Raw genomic sequence first — 23,574 nt, 5'->3', positions numbered from 1 at the left:
GTGCTAAATAGCAAAAACCAGCCTGGTCAAGAAGGGGGTAAAACCTCCTCGAGCTCAAGTGGTTATATACTACAAATTTGTATCTCACTACAACTAGTCTATTTTACACTATTTTACCTGTGTACTATGTTAGTAAATCCGAGTCACAGTGTCACCCACTGGTGAAAGTATAGAACTGCTAGTCTAACTACTGCGTAAATGTCACATTTATAGAAGCCTTTATCATTACTGAGAATAACTGAGATGTGTACTTTTATTGTACTATAGGCCAAACCCTTCTTTACTCCCAACTGAAGAAAATTCAAAACATCAGTTACACTTGGAGCAAGTGGATTATTACTGTATGTCGGTAGAAGCAAATGCCTCAGAAGCATTCAAGACTCTGTAGTAAGTCAACATTTCTACTTCAACATTTTTACTTGCAGGTGATGGACCTGATCTTGCAGCAACATATTCTCCTTCTGTGGAGAAATCCAAGGACTCTCCAACATAAGACTGCAATCAGGCCCGGATTTCCCACAAGGCCACTGAGGCCAGGCCTTGGGGCGGCAGGGCTCCAAGGGGCGGCAGTGGCGTGGAGTCCCCCGACGCCTGGAACATACAGTTAAGGGTGGTAAGTTATGGGGGAATCCGCTCGCTCGTTAACAAGTGATTGCGGCGGAGTCGCCAAAATCACTTGTAAAATATGTGCTCCCGTCCATCCTCCCCTCTTCCCCCACCCCACATACCTCTCTCTGCTGGCTCTGTCTTCGGGACTCTGTCCCCCCCCCTGGCCACCGAGTCTGTTACCTGTCCCTGCTGCCGATGTAAAAAGTGAGAGGGGAGAGCTGTGCTCTTCCCATCTCAGCTGTGACAGGAGTTCTAGCACAGTGCTAGGACTCCTGTTTTGGAGGTGACAGGGTCAATAAAGAGAACATGTCACCTCCAATTGCTATCACACAGGAAATTGTTTTCTCCTGTGTGATAGCAAAAAAGTTAAGTGAAAAAAATTGATAAAAAATAAATAAATAATAAGAAATAATAATTAAATTAATAAAATAAAAAAGTAAAGAATAAGAAAAATAATAAGAAAATTATACAAAAATTAAAAAAGGTAAGTGACAAGCTACAAATAAATAAATAAAAAAAATCATAAAAAAGTAAAAAAACAAACAAAACATATTTGAACTAACCGTGCCGCACATTCTCTGTTAATTTGGGGGGGGGGGGGGGTTGGGTTGGGGGGGAGGGGGTGCATTGTAGAACCTGGCCTTGGGGCGGCAGGGAGAGAAAATCCGGCCCTGACTGCAATAGGAAGAAAAACCCTACCAAGATGGCTACCACAACACAGAGACACAGTGCAGAACAAGGTTTATAGTAAGTTACTTAGGTGGGAAGTGAAAAAAATATATATAGTTGCGCTAATATCAAAGGAAACCTTTGCGAAAAAGGTGATCATAAATGTGAAAATCATATGAATAAACGTGAATCATGAATAAACAATACACAAACGTAAAGATCCGCAACATTAGGTGAATGCCACCACCCTAGTGTAAGTGAGACTGCTTACCAGAGCCAAAGGTCCCTTGTAGTATAGGACCAAAACCAGCATAAGTGTTAAACCCAGCAGACACGACTGAACATTGCATCCATAACGGTGATACGATTTGATGATACGACAAGCTCCTCATACGACAGACTCCAAAACCAGCATAGGTGTTACAACCAGCATATACGACAGCGCATTGCATCCATAGCGATGATACGATGTGGTGATACGACAAACTCCTCAGCGTAAACGTCAATTGGTATGGTATCATGCAAAAAAAGAAGATGCCTCGATAGTGTAAAACTAATGACTTTTATTAAAATATAAAACAAACAGTGAAAAACTCACATTTCGTAAGTGTAAGAACAGCCTTAAACCTGCAGCCCCAGCCGGACACAAACAGGAAAACCCGTCCGTATGGGAAACCGAGCAGATGAGGGTGATGACGACAGCACGGTCTAGACGTGACCTACCACGAAACGCGCCAGGCGGAACGAGCGGCTTGCTGTCGTCATCACCCTCATCTGCTCGGTTTCCCATACGGATGGGTTTTCCTGTTTGCCTCCGGCCGGCGCTGCAGGTTTAAGGCTGTTCTTACACTTACGAAATGTGAGTTTTTTACTGTTTGTTTTATATTTTAATAAAAGTCATTAGTTTTACACGTCATCGATTGTGATTCCCTATAAAAGGGAACACGCGATCGATGACAGCGCCACAATGAAGAACAGGGAAGCTGTGTTTACACACAGCTCTCCCCGTTCTTCAGCTCCGGGGACCGATCGCGGGACTCCAGCGACGATCGGGTCCGCGAGTCCTGCGGTCACGGTCACGGAGCTTCGGACCGGGTCGCGTGCAGGTGCCCGACCCCAGGGCTGGGCTTAAAGGGCAACGTACAGGTACGTTGATGTGCCCAGCCGTGCCATTCTGCCAACGTAAATCGTCGTGAAGGGGTCATTAAGTGGTTAATGTTGCGGATCTTGAGAAGATAGAACAGCTGTCAACTTGATCATCACTGGGTGTTTCCTTATATTGAATCATATGGACTCTTTTCCTTTTCAATGTGTGTTTTAGGTTTAGCCCAATGCAGGGCTCATAGTTCATGTTTTGTTCACTACAATGTATGATTCTTATTTGTTTTTTTGCATATAGGTCTACATTATGGCCTATTTCATGATTTGCTAATTTACGTTTGTGTATTGTTTATCAGGTATTTTAACTCAATTCATGATTCACGTTTATTCATATGATTTTTACATTTATGGTCACCTTTTTTGCAAAGGTTTCCTTTGATATTAGCGCAACTATATATTTTTTTTTCACTTCTTTACACTGTTTTCAGGTTAGTTGCTGCTTACGTTTATAGAGATTCAGGCCACCTTCATTTTTAGTTATCCTAGCGCAGTTTCTTTTTACCTTTTTCTACTTAGGTGGGAAGATCTGCTGAGAGAGACCACAAGCGATATTGTTTTTCATTTCCTAATTTAAGTATATGTCCTCTGAAAAAAAAATTCCTTAGTTTTGGATAAAGTGTAAAAGGGTTATTATCTCTCTCAGGTTTTTACTGCTATCTGGGACTCCATTAAAGAGATTTAGGCTCCTTTCACACTAGGCGCCAGCTCCCACTAGCTCAGCGGGAGATCTATCGCAGATCTCCGCTCACGGGACCATCTCGGTCCCCATCGAGACGAAACGTTGGGAGGCGACGTTCTGGCGTCACCGCGTTAAGTATTTACACCCGGAAGATACGGGCGTTTGTTCGCGGAGCCGGCCGGCTCGCCTTTTTTACATGCTGTAATACGTCTACTTTGATGTAAGTGCACATCTTTTTATCTTATTAAAAAACCTAAAGGATCTTATGCTATGGGAGTTCTCCTTTCTTTTTAAACATATGTACCGGTATACTGCTTGAGGCCATCCATCGCTGTGACCGTCCCAGCTTGGTGATATGCTGTGAGGATACCATTATCATATGCTGTCTATGATCTCCTGTAATAAGAGATCGTAGAGTTCCGGTAAGAGTCAGTGTGTGACCTAGGTGGAGGTGCTTCTATCATCACTTTTTTCAGGAGTTGGGATTATCTTTCTTTCACTTTGGAGACCATCATTATTCAATTTGCTATGGACTTTTTTGTGGACTGTGATTAACCCATTAGGGTTCCTTTGTTTCCTTACCAAGTTCACGGTGTGATCACTGTTTGCTATATACTTTTTGTAATATTTGTGCTGATTTCAGTGCATCATACATTAGCGCAGCTTCTTTTTTGTATATTGTGTTTTGATGTTGTATAACATTTTTTAGTTGTAGCTTTTTTAGTAGTTAATTAATTTTCCATTTCTGTTTAAAACAATAAATAACTTGCAGTGTGTACTGGGTTTAGGCCCCCTTCCCCCATCTTCTCCTCCCAGTTCTTCTTTTTTCACTAGTTCATTCCCTTTATGTACTCCTCTATAAAATTTCTGTGCTTCTTCTCCCTTTTCTTTCTGTACTCTGCTGTCCTCTTTGTATACTCCTCCTTCTTCTTTCTGCTCTCCTCTATACTCTTTTGCACTCCTCCCATCTCCTTTTCTCTGCTCTCTCCTCCCTTCTTTATGCACTCCATACTCTTTGTGTACTCCTCCAACTTTTATTTCTGTACTCCTCCATCCACTTTGTGTACTTCTCAATCCACTTTCTGTGACCCTCCTCACCCTTCTTTCTGCACTCCTCTATCGGGTCTTTTTTTAACGCAGGGCCAATGAGGCAGCTGCCCCCGGTCCAATCTTTGTTGTGGGGCACAAGGCAGCTTCCCCTTGAGCCCATGCTGTCTGCAAATTGGAGCCCCCAAATATGGCACTTCAAAATTCACCAGGGACATGGGAAGCAGTGCTGTACTGATGCCTTGACCCCATGCAGCCTCTATGCTCACGAGGGAGAGGCTGTAGTAGGAGCTGAGAGGGAGCCCCATCCCTGGACCTCTGTATTCTCCAGCTAGCAGCGAGGGGGTGGGTTTGTGAGCTCTGCTGATGCTCTGACCCTGTGCCATAAGCCTGTATGCTCAAGAGGGAGCTGCTGTAGTAGGGGCTGGGAGCTGAGTGGGAGCCTTGCCCCCGGACCTCTGAAAGTGCACGGTCATTCCAGCTGACCAGGTATGTCCTTCACCCCCCCCCCCCCCAATAGACTGCCTGACTGCTATCCTAAACCCTGAACTGTTGTTCTGTATAATATACAGCTGTGTATTGTTGAAATGTCTCTGACCGTCCCCTGCAGTACATTCACAATCTCTGACCATCCTCTGCACTTGAAATTGCACTAAAAATGCACTTGGAAGTGCAGTCGCTGTAGATCCGAGTGGGACATGTAAGGAAAGTAAAAAACAGCTTTTTAGTTTGTACATGATTGGATAATAAAGATCAGCAGAGCTTCCCCACATTTAAGATCTACCCCTCAGATTTACAGCAACTGCACTTCCAAGGGCACTTTCAGAGCAATTTCAAGTGCACTTTGCACTTGTAGTTTGCACTTGTAGTGCAAAGTGGATTTTCCTTTCGTAAATAACCCCCACTGTATATATAACTGTTGTGGCTAAAGCTAAAGCATGGTGAGCCTGGTACAGCTGGAAATATTTGGAGGGCTGCCTTTATTTTACTGAGCATCTGAATATGCTAGTTGCCTGGCTGTTATGCCTACGGATTAACATTACTTTATAAGCCAATGGTGTAGAGATCTTACAGATGAGAAAAAGAAAATCCAAAATAATTCATCTCCATTCTTGATCCAGGCAGTTGAATCAAACAATTAGCATAGCAGTCAGATACCTAGACGACCCTATCTAACTTTTCAAATTAGAGGTTACTGGGAAAGGATTATGCATTCTTCGCATGTACCACTAGATGGCTCTATAACAGCATACCTAGAGTATAATGTATAGGAGCAGTTGTACAAATAGTGACAAAAAAAAAATGTGTTTTATTAACCACTTGACCTCTGGAAGATTTACCTCCCTTCATGACCAGACAATATAAAAACTGCTATAGGGCAGACCTGAAGTGGTTAATCTATAGCTACACAGATATAATTTTTGCAGTCATTACAGAAAACACTTAAAGGAGTGTTCCAGGCATTTTTAATGTTTATGTATGTTTATTAAAAGCCAGCAGCTACACTTTTTGTAGCTGCTGGCTTTTAATAAACATACACTCACCTGCTCCACGTTCCAGCGACGCGCCGGCCGGGGGTCCGCTCCTCTCCCCCCCTCTCCGGCCGGCGTCTTCATTCTAAGTGTGGGCACCCGGCCGTGACAGCTTTCGGGCCCGTCACGTGTCCCAGGCGATCGCCTACAGGGAGGGGCTGCCAAAAGGCGATATGACGTATCGCCTTAGCAACACCTCGGCGGAAGGAGGAAGTGGGACAGGATGTCCCACTCCTCCTGAAGCCCCCACTCCCCCCCAAAAAAAATTACATGCCAAATGTGGCATGTAAGGGGGTGAGGAGTGGATTAAGTGGAAGTTCCACTTTTGGGTGGAACTCCGCTTTAAACATATATAAAAATGATCAGTACAAATATATTTTAAAGAGGTCACTTAAAGAGGTGCATGATGGCTCTGGGTGTATGAAAGAATTAGAGTCACTAAAGCACATATGGGGTATGAAGCAAAGCCACTACTACAAGGTCTACTTGGCAAGTCAAGCAGTCGCTATGGGTAACCTAGAATTGATGCAAAGTACATTGCAGCCGGTCAAAAGCGTCGTACCTGGTGTAGAAGAAGAGTCCTCCAGTAGTGAGGAGGTCAGTGATCTGTCTCCCTCCCCAGTGGTCAGTTTCCCACAATAACCGGGACTGAACCCACATTATGTAGACTCATAGCCTGTCCGTATGGTACAGGAGTGTAGGAGTTTACAGGTGCACACATCAGGTCAGCACTTTGTGCATGGCGGAACCCCATTCTGTCGTTGGGAGAGAGGTGGCAAAGGTAAGCTGGACTGGTGGAGAGGGCACGGGCTCGGGCTCAGCTGTGTCCCTCCTCAGTGCAGCATACATCAGGCAGCAGTGTGTAGTGACATGGGACAGCACTTTTCAGAGGAACTCTGTACTTTTATTACTGCTCATCTTTATGTTGCCTTAATGTTTGGTTCTCACATGATCACAGTCCCCACCTGGTCCTGGGTATTGATGAGCATGTGCACTACGGAATGTACCCCCATTAACTGGGTGAGTGGCCCCGCCCACATGTCCCCTTTTACCTCTTGCAACATCCTATAGGACAATAAAACTATTCATTACAGTAACAGGGGTAGGAGCACAGGGGTGCCGTCCTACTAATCCATGTGCCCAGCCCCTGATCTACATGCAGGACGCCAGACGCCCCTTTACTCTGATAACTAAAATATAACGGAGAGAAATATAAATCGCGATACCTTTAAACCATGTGAAACAAATGTTTGAATCACAAAACACACAAAACGATGTGATATATATTGATATAAATCATAAACTATGTGGTATATGATAGTATATTTAAATCACTAATATACCAAAAAATAAGAGAGGTTGATAGCCACTAGAGGGCACTATATAGCACTCTCAAGTCCCTCAATAACAGTGAAACAGTGATAATATTGATAATGAACATCAAAAAAATTTGGATCATATCATTATCATAAATATAAATATTAACCAAATAAAAATATATATAGACATATAAATAAAACAAATATTGTAGCAATAAAGTCCATAAATGTTTAACACATGAAATGCCAGACACCCGTGCTCTGTGCCAAGTTCCAAAATCAGTTGAAAACGTGTCCAAAGCAAAGTGATGAATCCTCCACCAAACTATAGATTGGCTCCTTACCAAATCGCCATTATCCCTTATGACAGGGGATCATGAACAGCATATAATAGGTAGTCAATGTCAGTCTTGCAGTTCAGACAGATACGATCCTTAACATTGGGTCTCATCCACAAGTGATTAAACTTCACCAACATCAATGCTCACCATGTAAAAATCAATAACAGCTCCACATAGCGCATTAAATGAGTAAAAAATATTTATTAAAGTTGTATTGCACTTACAAACATGCAGTAAAAAATGCCTCGAATCTGATGTGCCGGCCGGTACACAAATTCCCAGACACCCGTCTACTGGGGGAACGTTTGGAGCTCTTGGGTGACGACAGCGCGCCGCTCCGCCCTACGTCCGTTTCGTAAAACATTACTTCTTCCAGGGGCTGGAGCTGTTATTGTTTTTTACATGGTGGGCATTGATGTTGGTGAAGTTTAATCACTTGTGGATGAGACCCAATGTTAAGGATCGTATCTGTTTGAACTGCAAGACTGGGAGTGACTACCTATTATATGCTGTTCATGATCCCCTGTCATAAGGGATCATGGCGATTTGGTAAGGAGCCAATCTATAGTTTGGTGGAGGATTCATCACTTTGCTTTGGACACGTTTTCAACTGATTTTGGAACTTGGCACAGAGCACGGGTGTCTGGCATTTCATGTGTTAAACATTTATGGACTTTATTGATACAATATTTGCATTATTTATATGTCTATATTTATTTTTATTTGGTTAATATTTATATTTATTGATCTAATGATATGATCCAAATTTTCACTGTTATTGAGGGACTTGAGAGTGCTATATAGTACCCTCATGTCATCCAAATAATGATGGATTCTGAGCCCTTTCTCCCTCAGAGGGGCCAAGACTGCAATCAGAATCTTGGTAAAGGTTCAAGGAGAAGTGGATAGGCCGAAGGGAAGGCAAACAAATTGGTAATGGCTGTCCCCTACTGGGAACCTTAGGAACTGTTGGTACAACTGAAGAATCGGGACATACAGGTAGGCATCCTGTAAGTGTAAATCATCCAGTCTTTTGGTTGAATTATCTGGATTATAGTATGGAGAGACTCTATCTTAAATTGCTCTACCCAAATAAATTGGTTTAGCTTCTCGAGGTTGATCACTGGTCTGAAGCCCCCTGTTTTTTTCTGAACCAGGAAGAGTGGCGAGTAAAAGCCTGTAAACCTTTGACAGGCCGGAACTGATATGATTGCCCCTTGAAGCAGCAAGATGTTGATGTACTCCTGAAGAGCAGCTAACTTCGGGGTGACTGGGCTGTCTTGGTGGGGGTGAAGGAGTATTCTGGAGGCTGCTGTTTGAACAGCAAATAATGGCCTTGTGCCACTGTGGACTGCACCCACTGATCTTGGCAGTGATCTTGCCAGACCTGGGCAAACTTGAGCAGCCTGGCTCCCGCCGCCTCCCCCTGGGTGGGCGTGGTGTCAAAAAGGCTTCTGGGTACCTGAGGGAGCCGCAGGTGCCTTAGCTTTCTGTGATCTAAGAAAGGTTGACTGTGTACCCCTCCAACCTCTTCTGGAATCTTTGGGGGGACGAAAATTTCCGGAGTCTCGGTACCTGTTGATGCTCCTCTGGTTGGTCACCCCCTCCGGCATCTGGACCTCCGATCTTGGGGTAAAAGGCCTGATTTTCCTCCTGTAACTCTGGAAATGGCAGTTTCCTGGTTTTGGCCAACCAGTGCCTTCCCATCAAAAGGCAGCTTGCAGCAGTTCTGCTTTGAGGATGGGTTGGCCGCCCAGTATTTTAGCCACAGAGCTCTTTTGGCCTCGACTGAGCTAAGCATGGCTCTGAAAGACCATTGAATGATGTCTATAGCTGCCTCTCCCACAAAGTCCACGAGAGCTTTATCTCATCAAGATATACAAATCTGGGGTGTTCGCAGCAAATTTGAAAGCCGGGGAACACCCTTTAAAAGTCTATGGGAGAAATCAAAAGTGATAATTTTAAAGGTTAATATGCAAGTTATTGTCATAAAAAGTGTTTGGGGACCTGGGTCCTGCCCCAGGGGACATGTATTAATGCAAAAAAAGTTTTAAAAACTGCAGTTTTTTCAGGAGCAGTGATTTTAATAATGCTTAAAGTGAAACAATAAAAGTGAAATATTCCTTTAAATTTTAAGGGGAACCCTGCACCAAAAAAAAAAAAAAATGGCGTGTGGTTCCCCGCAAAAATCCATACCAGACTCTTATCCGAGCACGCAACCTGGCAGGCCACAGGAAAAGAGGGGGGGACGAGAGCGCGCCCCCCCTCCTGAACCGTACCAGGCCACATGCCTTCAACATGGGGAAGGTTATAAAAGAACTGTCAGACAGCCGCGTCATTCGGCTGTATCGTTTGTAGCGGTGGGTGGGACTCGTAGAAGGATTACGCCGCTGGATTATTTTTTTTTTATTATTAAAGGACTTGTCCCAAGCTGTGTGTATCTTTTTTTTTTTTTTTCTTTTTTTCTCACTTTTTTTGTGAAATGTTTGAGGTACCCCAACAATGTACCCCTTACCAATTCACATACGGGTGGCCAGGAGCTGGAGGCCCCCTTTGTTAAAGGGGGCTTCCAGATTCCGATAAGCCCCCTGTCCGCAGACCCCCACAACCATCGAGCAAGGGTTAAGGGCATGTGGCCTGGTACCATTCAGGAGGGGGAGTGCTCTCTCGTCCCCCCCCTCTTTTCCTGCGGCCTGCCAGGTGGCTTGCTCGGATAAGGGTCTGGTATGGATTTTTGGGGGGAACCCCACGACATTTAACAAAAAAAATTGGCGCAGGGTTCCCCTTAATATCCATACTAGACCTGACGGGCCTGATATGGAATTTGGGGGGGACCCTCACACATTTATTTTTTTCGATTTTGTTTCAGGGTTCCCCTTAATATTCATACCAGACCCAAAGGGCCTGGTAATGGACTAATGCCCCGTACACACCATCACTTTATGTGATGAAAAAAAACGACGTTTTTAAAAACGTCACTTTAATTGACCGTGTGTGGGGGAAAACGTCGTTTTATGTCTTGTAAAAAACGACCAAAAAAAATTGAAGCATGCTTCAATTTTATGTGTCGTTTTTCAAAACGTTGTTTTTTACTTCACAGAAATTGACCGTGTGTAGCAAAAAACATCGTTTAAAAAGACGTTTTTACACCCGCGCATGCCCAGAAGCTAGTTATGAAGCGAGCTTCAAAGGAAAAACGTGGTGGAACGTAACCTCGCTTTGCTAGAACATTGTGAGAAAAACGATGGTGTGTAGGCAACTTCGTCTTTGAAAATTGAAGTTTCAAAAAGGTCATTTTTTACTTCACAGAAAATGTCGTTTTTTTTCATCACATAAAGTGATGGTGTGTATGCGGCATTAGAGGGGAACCCATGCCGTTTTTTTTCAATGACTTTTATCTGTATTTCCAGGACCTGACAATTCATTATAGCAATTCATTTTTCCTTTAGAAATGTCATTTTGTGCATTTTGTGTTATAAACATGGGAAACATGCGCTACTTTACAGGCATACTATAGACACGCCCCAGGTATGAAATTTAAAGGAATATTTCACTTTTATTGTTTCACTTTAAGCATTATTAAAATCACTGCTCCCGAAAAAACTATTTTTTTTTTTGCATTGATTTTTCATGTTCGTGTCCCATAGACTTTAATGGTGTTCAGACAAACTTTTTTTTTTTGCATTGATTTTTCATGTTCGTGTCCCATAGACTTTAACGGTGTTCAGACAAACTTTTTTTGCATTGATTTTTCATGTTCGTGTCCCATAGACTTTAATGGTGTTCTGCTGTGAACCAAACCAGGGGGTGTTCGGCTCATCCCTACTGTCTACCTGTGCTCGCCCTCGGATCTCCAAGGACTTGCTTAAATTTCTGTGTTTCAGACTTACCTTCCTGATACCTGAAGTTTTTACATCTGTTTGTACATGATGTGTCCATCACTGTTTCTGTATTATTCTGTCGATTGTGTATTTTCAAAAAAAAAACTTTGTACAAGAAAACTTTCATTCAAAACCCCACTAAAAGAGTACACTTACTAGATATAAAACCAAAATTTGCTTGTTACATGTATTGAGAGCATCCACTCGCTCACCACTGTGGCTGCGCGATGTCACAGACTCGCATCCTCTCCTCTGCACATGTATCAACCTATGAATAAAGACTTCATTTGAGTCTTCCGGACTCATCCTTGAGGTGAGCAGATAAAATAGCTGGTGGTGGTGTGCACAAGCAATAAGAATCATTGAGAAGCACAGTCATATGATAATTATCTCATCAAGAGCCTTGATAATTTTCTCTTTTGGCAGCTGGTTATTGATTGCATACTCCAGAATCTTCATCCACACTTGCATAGCGCTTGCAACTGTCATTAAAGCTACAGCAGATTTACAGGCACCACCTGCCGCAAGGTAGGACTTTCTTAAATCCGAGTCAATCCAAGACATCCCGAAAGGAGGAGGAGTTTTACATTTGAAGTGTCACATTCTTGGCCAGTCTAGTAACTGCCGCATCCACCATCGGTGGTTTAGATAAGCTGCATCCTCTTCTGTGAGTGGATACAATTCATTGAAACCTGTTCATTAAAAACGATTTCCTCTCTCCTTTCTCCCATTCCTCTTGAAACAGGCCTCTTATTTCTGTCATAAGAAGAAATGTAGCTGCCTATTTCTTTAGGTGGGGATAATAAGTCTTCTTCTTTGGAGGAGGTACGCATACCATACTGCCTTAATGCATGGCTGCATCATTGCAAATTTAAAGCCTGAATCTTCAGGCTCCTCAGCATCTGTATCTTCTCCTTTTGCCTGGAAGGTTGACTGAAATACTGGATCTGGCGAATCAGCCCGCCTGATCTGCTGTGCTGGAGTCACCTCTGAAGGGCCTGGTAACTCTCTAGTTAAAGAGGGTTGAATTGCGTGGTTTAGACCTGGTGCCGGGCCCACACCCTGCTCATCTTCTTCTGTCCCTGGTTGTTTGAGCCGACCGGAAAACTGTGCCAAGAAGTCACGGACTGCTTTCTTGAGCAAGGTTGACACCTGCTGACTCTCATTCTCCTGATCTCTGGCAAGCTGTCTGAAGCAGCGTCTTTTGGCCGATGACTTCCTGCTACTCCTATGATCTCTGTGCCTGGACAACCTGTCTCTGCTGGGACTAGAGTCACCAGAGTCTTCATGTCGCCTTGAGGTCCTCTTGGACATCTTTTGGCGTACAGGGTTTAAATACCAGCCTCAGTGCACTCTTTTTTAAATTTATTTTTACATGTGTAAACTTACCTGGATGTAGGTCCTTACATTAAATGTAGATTAGGATCTTGTATGGGTGGCAAATGGCTCATGTTGGGCGGCTTGGGTGTTTTTTTTTTTATTCCCCCACCCCCTTTCTAGTCCCTTTTTTTATACTCACCTGAAAAAAATGTGTATTCCTCCCTGGAGCTCTCAGTAAGGTACACCTCCCTGGGCAGCATCAGGTGTCACACTGAAGCCACCAAGGAGATAAATAGGAAAACAGGAGGGGCAGGGGAAACGCCTCTGCCCTGTGTCTGGCGTCTTTGGGCAAGAGACTGGCGTCCTGCCCTGTCCCAAGATGGCCGTGGCGGCCTCCGAGCCCATGACCAACAGCCCTAGGACCCTGAAGTCCTGGCTGTCTGTGCATGCGCAGAACATGGCGCAAGACATCGTGAGTACACAACAATGCCGGCGCTGAGCGCGTGTGGCTCCTAGGGAATCTGTGAGGGTGACAAAAGCAGAGAAAATGAAACATGGGAAAAAGAGTAGAGGAAGGCTGGAAAGAAAACGTAAACAAAAAGGATGAAAGGGAAAGAAAGAATGAAGAAAGTAGCTGCTGCCTCTGTTGCCAGGACTGAGCTAATGCCTGGAAGACACTCATGCAGGTGAAGCTCTTAGTTAAGAGACAAACTGCTCATTGCACTTTCTTCTCCATGTTCCTTCTATGCCGATTAGCCGTTACAGGGGGTGTGCACTGCCGCACCTCCTGAATGCAGCGAGGCGTGTGATCCCCATTTATTGGAAGCAAGCTTCTGTTCCTGGCCTCGAGGACTGGTTCAAGAAGGTGCGGGAGATCAAGGAGGCAGAGGAGTGGGTGGCGAACTGCAATGGCACAGGTGAGCGCTTTAAGTCCATTTGGGCTGATTGGCTGCAGCATGCTCTAGGTGCTGGGTTTGTCCCCTCTAGTCTAGACATCGCTTTAGTGGAACTTGAAGAGCCCTCACTTGGGGGAGGCAGGGGTGATGTGTTGCAGGCCCTGGAGACAGAGACAGGAGATGCAGGAGTTTGATGCTTTGCTGAGCCCTAACGGCCTTTCTTTGATTGGCAGAGTTGTGTAACGCTGTAGAGCGTGCCTGGTGGTGGTAGTCATACCCCCCTATTTCCTTTCCTCTTCCTTCTTTTTCTGGACTTTCTACTTTACTATCCCCCGTCGTTGTCTGTTTGTTTGTCTGTCTGTCTGTATTTGGTTTGTTGGGGGTTCTTTTTTTTTTATTTAGTTTTTATTCCTTGGTTTTTCCTTTTGGGAATTAATACATGGATCCCCCTGCACCGGTTCAGCTCGGGTTGTTTTTTTTTTTTTCGCCGCTGGGGTTGGACCCTTGACTGGGCCGGATCTCATTGTGCAGCTGTGGTCTCTTACCTTCAGCTTGGATGGGGAGATTCCTAATTGTGCGGGGCCCCTATTTTCTATGTGCCTATGGGCCTTTTTTTCGGCCGGGGAGGGTCTGATGGAGGCCGTTTGGCCCCCCTTCCCCATATTGGGCGCTGGGATGTGGGGGCCCCTTGTTTAGTCGGGTCCAAGATCCCGGGTTTTGATGGAGGATGAGTAAGCAAGTTGGGGAGGGGTAGGCCCCCCTCGACGGTTTAGTTTTACTATCTTGGAAATGGTGCCTTGTTTTTCAGTTGCTCTGTTGTACCCTTTGCACTGTACTGATATGTATGTTCATTGTGGACCATGTTGAACGTAAGCTGCACTTATGTTTGTGTATACATGTTTTTTTTTTTCTCCAATAAATACAGATTATACAAAAAAAGAGACAAACTGCTTGTCCCAAAAGAACCTGCAGAAGGGACTCCCAACCTTATAAGCGCGTTTAGCTGCCCAAGAGAAGGAACCGCATCCGGGAGAGGCTGAACCCGGACGGAAGCTACCGAATGCAGAAGGTAAGGACATTCGACCAGAATTTACTGCCATGAGGTATGAGGAAAAAAAGGAGAATGCTGGGGCTGCGCTAATCAGTTATTTTATGATATTCACTAGTCCTGAGGGAGGAGCCAAGGCGGAGCTTGTCACAGGTATGCTGCCATGGAGGCACCAGCAAAAGGATTTTACAGGTAAAAAACTGAAGTACTTCCTGTATGGGAGGGGTTATATAGGGGATCACTATCTAAAGACCTTTGGTCTACCAGTGTCCATTTACCTGGAGATGAATATTAGCCTAACTCTGTGTTCGGTGATGCATGATAAAGAAAAGCCCCATTTTTGCATGCGTGTTCCCGTGTCTGAAAGTACAATATATTCTATTGGTCAGAATTCATGCCATTAGAATTCATTAATGCAGGAACTTGGGAATGCGCCTGACGATAATGAGTGTATATGCGCGTTTAGGCACTTTTAAACATTTTTGTATGCTCAAAAGCTCCTCTCCTGAATGCTTCAGGCCCCTTTCACATTTGTATGACTTGTCCTGCGACTTGGGACTGCAAAGTCACATGATAAGCTGTATGTAACGAGACACTTGCTCGCTCGGTTCCGCTCTCCCGACACTCTGCTACTATTGGATCAGATCGCGGATCGCAACGTCTGATGGTTCAGCCATCCGATGCTCCGGGATTCGAACTACAGCTATGTGCATTCGAAATCCATCAGAACAAACACCAGGCAGGCTGTATGTAAGTTCAAACAGGAGACTCTTTTATTGGATGCACACACACTTTTATACAGCAGTTTGAACACCCTGCCCCCAACAACCACTTTCCTATTGGTCAATTGTAAAGTACATTGTAGTTCTCAATTAGGTCCCCTTGGCCATGCAAATGAGGACTTGAAACAGGGTCAGCAGGGATTGGTCCGATAGCTTGAATAGGAGGACTGATATGTGTAATGAGACAGAAGCTCCAGGGGGCAATCACAGTACACAAACAGCCAAACACAGAACAATGCTTTTCCTCCAGACCATGGAGCCAGGGCCGGCGCAACCACCAGGCGGACCAAGCGGCCGCTTGGGGCGGGCAGGTCCGCAGCCTGGGATGGGGCGGAAAGATTACTTTTTTTTTTTTTTTTTATTGTCCGGAGCAGAGGTGTATGTTGTGTGGGACTCGCAAGCGGCGGGCGCGCTGCACACAGCCGCAGAGTCCGGTCCGCGGCGGCGGACGAGGGACAAGACTTTACCATTCATAGTGGTGGTGGGCACGGCTCAGGCTGCCTGCATCCAATAGCAGGCTCCACCGCTGCGGCGCCGTCCTCCTAGCCTTTCCCCTAAAGAAGGCGACGGCAGCCCCAGAGCATGGCGGGAGTTGTAGTTCTCCAACAGAGCACAGGCACACAGACTTCACTTGGCCCTCTGGTGCCTGTGCTCTGCAGTGACTACAACTCCCAGATTGCACTGCAGGGCACTCAGAGAGAGGGAGAACGTCACATGTTGCTTCTTCTGCTGCAAGTAGGGAACCAAGTCACCGAGGCGAGGAGCAGGTAAGTACATTTACTACACACACGCTGTGGGGGGACAGTGCTGTGTGTGGGGGGCAGTGCTGTGTGTGTGGGGGGCAGTGCTGTGTGTGGGGGGGGGATTAGCGCTGTGGGGGGACAGTGCTGTGTGTGGGGGGCAGTGCTGTGTGTGTGGGGGGCAGTGCTGTGTGTGGGGGGGGGGGATTAGCGCTGTGGGGGGACAGTGCTGTGTGTGTGTGGGGGGGGGGATGTGTGATGGGGAAATACTGTGTGGGGGGTATGTGATGGGGGGATATGTGAAAGGGGGGCAATACTGTGTGGGGGGATATGTGAAGGGGGGGAATACTGTGTGGGGGGATATGTGAAAGGGGGCAATACTGTGTGGGGGGATATGTGAAAGGGGGCAATACTGTGTGGGGGGGATATGTGAAGGGGGGGCAATACTGTGTGGGGGATATGTGAAGGGGGGCATTACTGTGTGGGGGGATATGTGAAGGGGGGCATTACTGTGTGGGGGGATATGTGAAGGGGGGCATTACTGTGTGGGGGGATATGTGAAGGGGGGGCAATACTGTGTGGGGGGATATGTGAAAGGGGGCAATACTGTGTGGGGGGATATGTGAAGGGGGGTAATTATTGAAAGAAACATTTTTGCAAGGGAGGTGGGTGGCCGTTGGGGGGGGGGGGGGGGCGCCAAAATGGAGCTTCGCTTGTGTAGGCAGAAATCCTTGCACCGGCCCTGCATGGAGCCGTCTGGAGGGAGGGGGGGGGGGTTAGCCTTAAGACAGGGCAGAAGACCGCCCACTGTGTAACAGATTTCAAGTAGAAACACTTCAGCATTCCAAGGTCCATGAAACCATACCCCATGATTTCCAATGAGTACCATGGATATCTGTGCAACTTCAAAGTAGTCCCTGTACTACTTTGGTCCAACTTTGATGCAAAATCTGAGTAGTGTGAAAGGGGCCTAAGCGATGTGGTTTTTTTTTTGTTTTTTTTTGTGCCTCTAGACTTCTATGTGTGCATGGATACATAGATTAACATGAAGGGGCATTTAGAGACAGAAAATCTCAAAGCATTTTTGATCTCAATTGTGGATGAGGCCTGAATGAAGGACACAGCTGCGCAAGCAAAGCTTCACCCGACCGCACCAATTTTAAATGCAAAAGCAGCTGCTGGGAACAAAAATTCCTGCACACTGTCACAGGGAGGGGGCTCCTGGGGTAGGATGCAGGTGCTTAGGAACATGTTGCATGCTAAATAGGAGACTAACATGTTCCTAAGGCTGGATTCACACTCTAGTGGGTCTGGGAACCCATGTATTTACATGCGCTCCCCCGACACACAGGCAATATGCACTGCTCTTTAACAGACACAAGGGGTTCCATTAATTTTTAATGGAACCTCCACGCATCGGAAAACACAGCGCATTTTTGGGTGCCGAAAACCTCATGGTGCTTCTGTGCGACTGCGTTTTTGAAAAAAGTCAACTTTGACTTTAAGCCTGATTCACACCTATGCAGGTTGCAGTTTGCATATTTCAGGTGCATTTTGCGTTTTTCAGTACACGCTTTTGATCCTTTGAAGTCTATGGAACCAAAAGCCATAAAAAAAGTGTCCTTGGCTCTTTCCATAAAATGCACAGATGTGAACTACATCTATGAGAAACCATGTTAAATGGACTGTAGTGTGTTTCTGCAAAACTGAAAACACACTAAAAAAATGCATAGGTGTGAACCAGGCCTATATAGAAGTAAAAACCAGAGATAGGTTCTAATCCTTTCACACTCTATCAAAACTTTAAAAAAAAACTTTGCTTGACATGAATACAGAGTTGCTTTCATTGCTGCCTGGAGTTCAGCTGTTTGTTATTTATAAAAAAAAAAAAAATAATTAAACCTTTACAACCACTTTAATGAATATTGCCAAACATATCATACTTATACTTACCTCCACTGTGCAGTTCGTTTTGCACAGAGTGGCCCCGATCCTCAGGGCTGGACTGGGACAAAAATTTGGCCCTGGACTTCATCCAGACCGGCCCACTTTAAAAAGGTCTCTCCCATGGCAGCCGGACAACTCCCGCCCCCCCCCCCCCCCCCCCCCCTGGCCACCCAAGCCCCCTCTCCCCCTTCACTAGCCAGTGGCGAAGCTAGAAATTATTTCACCCGGGGAAAATAATCAGTTCGGTGCCCCCCATTATGGGACAAGATTAGGCAGAAGTGAGAAACTCCCAGGCCATAGCTGTTGAGTCAGCTGTCTGTCCCCTCCCCCATGCTCCTCTGCCGTCCCCCCTGCTCCTCTGGTCCTCCCCCTGCTTCTCCTTTCTCCCCAGGTGAGCGCTGCGGGGAGGGAGAGGAGGTGAGCGCTGCAGGGAGGGAGAGGAGGTGAGCTCTACAGGAAGGGAGAGACAGAGGAGCGGAGGGGGGCGGCAGACTGCTGTCACTGAAGCCGGCCCACTGAGCCATTGGCCCACCGGGAAACTCCCTGTAGTCCCAAAGGCCAGTCCATCCCTGCCGATCCTCATCTTCTGGGGTCGCTTGGCGGCTGTTTCGGCTCCTCCCCGCAAGAGCTAACCCCCCTCTGGGAAGCGCTCTCCCATGGGGGTTAGCTTGCGGGCGCGCTCCTGTGTGATACAGTCAGCGGTCATAGCCGCCGAGTGTATCACTTGCCCCCGCCCCTGCGCGCCGCGATATTGATTTGTTTGACGGCAGTGGGAGCCAATGGCTGCGCTGCTATCAATCATCCAATGAAGAGCTGGGGAGAGCAACGCGGGATCGCGCCCATGGAGATTCGGGGCACAGGTAAGTAAAACGGGGGCTCAGGGGGGCGGAGAGTGCAAGGTGTTTTTTCACCTTAATGCATAAGAAAAAAAGAAAAAACACAAAGCTTTACAATCCCTTTACCCTCCACCCCACATTTATAACCCATGCACAGAATTTTAAGCATAGCCCGTTTATCTAGCAAGCACCACCATAGATGGAATAGCATGTTGTAAAAAATGTGAATGCTGCTCAGGTATAATGATTAACTACTTCTATCTCTTTTGTACAAAGTTTTTCACAAAGCTATATAGGGGAAATTAAGATTACTAACATAGGTAGATAAATGCTCTGCATAGCGTGATGATAGTATAGATCAGTTTATTATAGACATTTTAAAAATCTGCTAAAACTGGGTTATTTTTGAGCTTTGCTGTAAACACACATAGCCAGATTCAGAGAGACGGGCGCATCTTTAGTTTGGCCGACGTAACATTGAGAGGCAAGTACTGTATTCACAAAGCACTTGCTCCCATATGTACGCCGGCGTAACGTAAATAGGCCGGCGTAAGCCCGCGTAATTCAAAGTAGCAAGGCAGTGGGCGTGTTGTATTCAAATGAATCGTGACCCCATGTGAATGCATGGCCGAACGAACGACGCATGCACGCGCATGCTCAGGATCACGTCGCAAATACTCCCTACGATACGACAGCTCAATGCGTACGACGTGAACCTAACTTACGCCCAGCCCCATTCACGTACGACTTACGTAAACAACGTAAAAAACGACGGCACTTCCGACGTCCATACCCTAAACGACTTAGACCAGTTTTTTGGTTGTTTAACTTTACGTCGGAGAAACGCCTTACGTAAACAACGTAGATTACAGCGACGGGCGCAAGTACGTTCATGAATCGGCATATCTAGCTCATTTACATATTCGACGCGTAAATCAACAGAAGCGCCCCTTGCGGCCAGCGTAAATATGCACCCAAGATACGAGGGCGTAGGAGACTTACGTCGGTCGTATCTTGGCAAAATTCAGGCGTATCTCATTTTAAGAATGAGCGCATAGATACGACGGCGCACATTCGGACTTACGACGGCGTATCTACTGATACGTCGGCGTAAGTCTCTCTGAATCTGGCTAACAGTTTATAATAAGCTTATATCAGAACTCAGCAAAAAATCAATTGATCAGCGCTGTTAGAAAGTAGCAAATACCGTATTTATCGGCATATACCACAGACTTTTTTGCCCTAAAAATCAGGGCAAAATCGTGGGTGCGCGGTATACGCCGATACCCACTTTCCCGCGCCGAGTTTTGAATACTGCGCCGACATATATCGAGCGCAGTACACTCGGGTATAGTCGGCCAGTCTCGGCACCTTCCGCGCTCACGTCCTGGACGTACAGGACATGAGCGCGAGAGTTGCCGAGCCTGCCCGACAATACACGAGTGTACTGCGCTCTGTATATGTCGGCGCAGTATTCAAACTCGTCGCTGGAAACGAGAGGGGAGGATGCGAGGACGCCGCAGAAGGACGCCGGACCCGACGAAGAGGACACCCGAAGCCCGCAGACGGACCCCGGACCCTACGAAGAGGACACCCGAAGCCGCAGACGGACGCCGGACCCGACGAGGCCGCCGATGGACGCCGCGCAAGACACCAAAACTGTAAGTACAAAAAAAACTTTTTTTCCACAGGATTCAGGGCCACTTTAGGGGTGCGCGGTATACGCGGGAGCGCGTTATACCGCGATAAATACGGTAATTAAAAAAAAAACACATACACTTGGCTTGGGGGGGGATGGATATTTGGAGGTACTGTAACATTTCTTAGACTGCACTAGTTTTATAAATGTCCCAATGTGTTTTAGGCCTTTCTTACACTTGAGGTTGGGAGAGGTAAAAACAGGTGTTTGAGACACATTTTTACCACCGCCAACACTTACGCTACAAAGGTATGATGGGGGTATACGCATGATACTTTTGCTTCGGGGGGGGACACAGCAAAAATGATACCTCCTGTTGCGTTCAACAAGCAGTACCACTGCTAAATGTGACCCATTCAAGTAAATGCAGCCAGCCGGCCACGCTGCGTCTGTGTGTAATGCACAGTGTGGAGGTGTGGCATTTACAGGGTTAAAACAGGCAGTGTGAGCCTTACCTTGTCAAAAACCTCTAAAAAACACCTTGCAGTTACCGGCCCCCCGAGCCCCCATTTTACTTACCTGAGTCCTGAATCTCCGTGGCCGAGATCTCGCGTTGCTTTCCCCCAGCTCTTGTCTGCTCTTCGGGTCTTCATTGGATGATTGATAGCAGCACAGCCATTGGCTCCCGCTGCTGTCAATCACATCCAATGACCTATCCAATCATACAATTGGCGCCTATGGATGCCGATTGTATGGCACGTGAGCGCGCCCGCAAGCTAACCCCCTTGGAAGAGCGCTTCCCAGAGGGGGTTAGCTCTTGCGGGGTGGAGCCGCGAAAGCCGCTGTGGGACCCCAGAAGAGGACGATCGGGGCCACTCTGTGCAAAACTAACTGCACAGTGGAGGCAAGTATGACATGTTTGTTTTAAAAAAAATAATAATCTGCGAACCTTTACAACCCCTTTAGGCTATCTGTAATAAGTTATAATTGTAAACTCATGCGATGCTAGGTGACTGCAAAAAGAAAAAAACGTGTTTGTGTGCGTGCTTGGAACTGCCGCAACCACCCACCAAAGTTTATTCGATCACTCTATTGAACAGAATAACAAATGAAAAGATTGCGTTCCTTTAAATATGCATAATATATGATTTAACGTGAAAAATCAAACAACTTTACTAGATCATATAACCAGTGGCGTCACTAGGGTTGGTGTCACCCGGTGCGGTAAAACATGGTGTCACCCCCCCTCTGTCTAGGCTGCCCAGCACCAAGCAGGCAGTGCACGGCACGGGGCGCACCCGAAACCAGCCCCTGTAAATGATAGTGTAGGGCAGTATAGTGGCAGGTTAGGGTAGTATAGAGTGGTATAGTGGCAGGTTGGTGGGGTGGTATAGGACAGGTTAAGGTGGTATAGGGCGTGTTGGGGTGATATAGGGTAGTTTGGGGTGGTATAGGGCAAGTTAGGGTTGCATAGGGCAGGTTGGGTTGGTATAGGGCAAGTTAGGGTGATACAGGGCAGGTTGGGGTGGTATAGTGCTAGTTAGGGTGGCATAGGTCAAGTTGGGATGGCATGGGAAAGGTTGGGGTGGTACAGGGCAAGTTAGGGTGGCATTGGGCAGGTTGGGGTGGTATAGGGCAGATTGGGGTGGTACAGGGCAAGTTAGGGTGGCACAGGGCAAGTTAGGGTGGCATGGGAAAGTTTTAGGTGGTACAGGGCAGGCTGGGGTGGTACAGGGCAGGCTGGGTGATACAGGGCAGGCTGGGGTGGTACAGGGCAGGCTGGACCACCCCAAAAGGCGAAGTTCCACCTTAAGTTATCTGCCCAATTTGGCATGTAGTCATTTTTTTTTTTTTTTGGGAGGAGCAAATACCTAGCTTTGGTAGGTACCCTCTCACATAGCCACTCATATCGCCAAGAGGATCCAAGCTGAAGTTCTCCTTCCACTGCAGGAGTTTTGGAGCACTTTCTGAAACTGCATAGATGTCTAATTCATAGAAGTCTAAAGCCTCATACACAGGATCTGATTGTTGGCAGGGAATTGTTGTCTAACTTTCAGTCAACAAATGTTGGATGGCAGGCTAGTACATTTTTGGCGCACAACGGTCTGTTGTCTGATTTGCTTATCGTCAGTACACAAGTTCGTCACACAAGTCGAAAGTACAAACGTGCATGCTCGGAATCAATGCTCACCAAGCACGAAATTAGCAGAAGGGTCCCAAAGGGTGGCACTCAAGAGCTGAAATTCCTTGTAGTACGTCACTACCTTTGTGTTTGTTGGCTGACAATTGTGTGCCGTTAGTATGCAAGACAAGATCCAGGCACACACCCTTTGGACAAAAATCAGACGCTCGGTTGGCCAACAATCGGGTCGTGTGTATGAGGCTTTAATAATAATATATATATATATAATGTAATCCATTTTTGCAATTTTAGAAAGGGTTCAAGCCAGTGGTTAAAGTCAATTTCAATACTTTTTTTTGTTATCTTTGTCCCATTAAGCCCCTTTCACACTTGTACGACATGACAGTGGTACGACTGTGGATCCGACTTTGTCCTGCGACTTGAAGTCCCACATGAATGAGCAGGGATCTGACTTTGATCCCCAACAATACCAGGCACTGTCTGGTATGAATCTTTAGGGGGTACTACACGCACAATATATATAAAAAAAACAAAACAGCATGGGTTCCCCCTCAAGAGCATACCAGGCCCTTCGGTCTAGTATGGATTTTAAGAGGAATCCACACTAGAATCGGATGTTCAGACCCATGAGATCCAATTCCATCCGATTCCACAGTTTGCACTGCGTTCTGCGAACAGATTTGGGGATGTCGTTGACGTTATATTGACAACCGCAGCGGTTCGCAGAGGAGTTTGAACAGCCTGAGATTCTGATGCGGTGTGGGATCTGCACAGGAATGTTCCTGCACAGCATCAATAACATTCCACAAAAAAAGGTTCCTACATTTGTTTGGTGTGAATTGGCTCAATTCGCACTGCACTCAATTTGCATGTCATTTGTACAGGAATCCGGGGCTGGGGGATCCTGCCCACAGAAGGTATTTTACATTTAAGTGATTTACAGCCGCACTTGTTTTGTTTGTTTTTGTTTTTTTGTTTTTCTTTC

The 23,574-nt window shown here is 46.2% G+C and overlaps 1 protein-coding gene across 3 annotated transcripts in view; it reads left to right on the top strand.

Annotated features, from left to right (window-relative positions):
- The window catches only part of LOC120941018 (cytochrome P450 7A1), a 37,484-nt gene that overhangs the window by 1,042 nt on the left and 12,868 nt on the right, over window positions 1-23,574 (top strand). Inside the window, exons 2-3 of one of the 3 annotated variants that reach the window (XM_040354242.1) lie at window positions 268-387; window positions 14,380-14,523. The gene's annotated coding sequence lies outside the window, so the exon portion shown is untranslated. Of the gene's footprint in view, window positions 1-267; window positions 388-2,963; window positions 3,541-14,379; window positions 14,524-14,647; window positions 14,695-23,574 lie in introns of those variants that run through there. The other 2 variants (XM_040354243.1, XM_040354244.1) reach the window with 2 other exon arrangements.

The sequence above is a fragment of the Rana temporaria genome, chromosome 5 (assembly GCF_905171775.1).
Source record: "Rana temporaria chromosome 5, aRanTem1.1, whole genome shotgun sequence".
NCBI lineage: Eukaryota > Metazoa > Chordata > Amphibia > Anura > Ranidae > Rana > Rana temporaria.
This window is presented reverse-complemented; position numbering and strand designations above follow the sequence as displayed.